The following is a 2951-nucleotide window of genomic DNA, read 5'->3' on the forward strand; positions in this document are numbered from 1 at the left end:
TTTTTCATGTATTATTTCCCCCTTTTTTGAAATGTGTCTGTCTATATTTATATAAACAGGGTCGTGAAAAGGGCTACTAAAAAAAAGGTTACAAAACATGTGTACCATGTTTTTCAAGATGGTGTAGATTGTTGTATTTTGTATAATAAGTTCACAGAGGAAAAAACACACAAGTCCCCAAAGAAAACACATCATCAAAAAATATTAACTTTCGCTAGAAAAGCTTTCGTTCTGTGTAAGGTTCACAAATGTAACAAGGCAGTGAGAACTGAAATGGGAAGAGAATTATAAAGTATTGGTTCAGATGGCTAAGAGCACAGGAGGAGGCAACTATGTCAGCAGAAGGAACCAAAAATAGAAACAAGGAAATTACAAAGCAAACACCAAAAGGTTGTTTGACTGGATGAAGTGCAAGAGACAACAAACAAGGAATTACAGCCGTTGAGGAGCATGTGACTAACCAGGTACTCTCCTAACGTGACACGCGAGAGCACGTCACCAGAAACAGACTATGATATATCTTTCTTTTTTAATCTGAAAGAAACCCAAAGTGTTTATCTGTTCAGCACTCAACATCCTGTTTTATAAGGTTCTGAAAAACTCCCCCCCACAGAAAAATCCCTTGTAAATATTTGATCTAAGCTGACATTTTGGATTCTTTCTTTTTTTTTTTTACTTATGTTTGGTAATTTTCTCCATTTGCTCGCATTACATGATTATATGATTATCTATAATTACTGCCTCACTGGACAGCTCAGCAGTATGCAAATTAGCTTCAGAAGAAAGACTGAGTCATTTTAAAACGGAGTGATGTGGCTAAAAACTCTTTCCTGATGGCATAAAAACAAGATCTGACATGATCGCAGTGGCCTTAGCACAATAAAGGAAATTCCCCCAGAGTCAACAGGACAATGGGAAACATCGGAGTATAAAAATAGACATTTTGACCTTTTTTTCTTGTGGTGCCTTTAGGTGCTCATTGTAAAAACAGTCTTTCATAAGGTTTGCAGCAGTTGCTGCAAAAAAAATTGCCCTACAAGGGACCACTAAAGTATTCTGATTCTGATTTGAAAGTTTAATTAAATTTTTCACTAAACTGCACCTCAACGTCCTTTACAATGTTTTCATGTGAGTTGTTTTTTCTTTTAACTTTTCTATTTCTTTTTTTTACATTTTTTATTTCAAGTAGATGTCCAAAGTCCTTTAAAGAAGTATAGAGGCTGCTGGAGCTTAGATGACACAATGATTATCTTAATACCAAAACTCTTTCCAGTTAATTTTCTGTTGAGGAATTGATCAGCCATCCTATCTTTACACCCCTTTTTTTTATTATATTATGATCTCATGTAGCTTCATAGGGAAATACTTGTTCACCATTTAGTTGCTTACATTGTCCGAATAGAAAGTAATATTTTTTATTGGTTCAGCTGCTTGATACGGCTGAAGTGGACTTTGACGAAACCCATTTGATTCAGTCAGAGCAGTAAAGCTGCTGGTCACAATAATCAAAGTAATTAAAATGTTCCCTGCTGTAGCAGCGGTGATAACTCTCTGTATGTTTGTGTCCAGGCAAGTTCCAAGAGTCTGGTCATTGTCTATCAGCCTTACAGAATTAAGGATAAATCAGCAGATCTAATGCATCTCACACACAAGTTCATATATATATATATATATATATATATATATATATATATATATATATATATATATATATATATATATATATATATAATCAAATAGACAGTCCACATTTTAAAATAGCGTAAAAAATATGTTTGCAAAATTTGTTGTGTGAGACCTGACACTCAAAATTAGTCACCAACTATTCTGACTAAAAAAATGATTGTAACTAAAAGTGATCATTGTATATTTCCCATACAGTACTTTCTGCGCTTCCTTTTATGTCCTCCTCTTTTAACTAGGTCATCTTCCTACCCTCCCAACCACTGTTTATACTATAGAAAAATTCTCCACAGTGGAGATCAGGTTACACCCTGGCACACAGACTCCACCACCTACTTGAACCCAGCCGCAGGCAACATAAGTATAACCACACATAACACTGTTACCATGCCGACCAGTCAAGTACAGACCTGACGCAAGCTTTGTCTTAGGATAAAGCAAATGAGGTGTAATATAAAGAGTAAAATGTTGTTTTTTTTTGTTGTTTTATCATTCACTTTAAAATCTACAAAGAAAAATGTTTCATTCAAAACATTAGCAAGGTCAGTTTTTCTTTTTAGTAACACTTTTCAATATGGTTGACTCTTCCGGACTGCAGGACCGGTCTGGAATATGACTAATGTGTATATTATGTGTAGCTGTACAGTATTATGGCCAATGTATATTGTATAGTTATAGATGCAGAGGACATCACTGCAGAAGTGTTGGTGTCCATCTGTTATGTCTGCGTTTATTGCGCTAAGTTAACATCATATGGGCAGGAAACAAATTAGCTGTTTACGAGAAACGTTTCCATGGTTGCACCTTGTATGTTTTACTGAGGGCAATGACTAATGTCGTATTGTTGATAACAACCATAACTGGCATACTGCATGAATGGTTACTGGGCAAATAGCAACTGTTGTTTAAAACACAGAATCAACCATGTGTGTGTTAAAAGAGAAGTAAGGTCAACACGCTTCGGATATAAGAACGTTTTTTTATTGTTTTTTTTTTTGTTCCTAGTAAATAGGTTTTTTTGTATTCTTTTAGGCTCACGGTTCATATTGGTATAGTTTTATTAAAAAGGTTACATTTTAGTTGTTAAATTGTCTTAGAAAGCCTATTCTCCTTGCTTAAAGTGAATTCCCTTACAATATTTTTCCAGCACATTAATCACACCAGGTGTAGGATTCAAAGAAACAGCCAATTTGATTTTGGATTTTACCAAACAGGTCAAATTTGAGAATTATTGTAGCCGTTTGCTTTTTTCTTTTCTTTTTTTTAAA

Source organism: Cololabis saira, chromosome 1 (assembly GCF_033807715.1).
Source record: "Cololabis saira isolate AMF1-May2022 chromosome 1, fColSai1.1, whole genome shotgun sequence".
Classification (NCBI taxonomy): domain Eukaryota; kingdom Metazoa; phylum Chordata; class Actinopteri; order Beloniformes; family Belonidae; genus Cololabis; species Cololabis saira.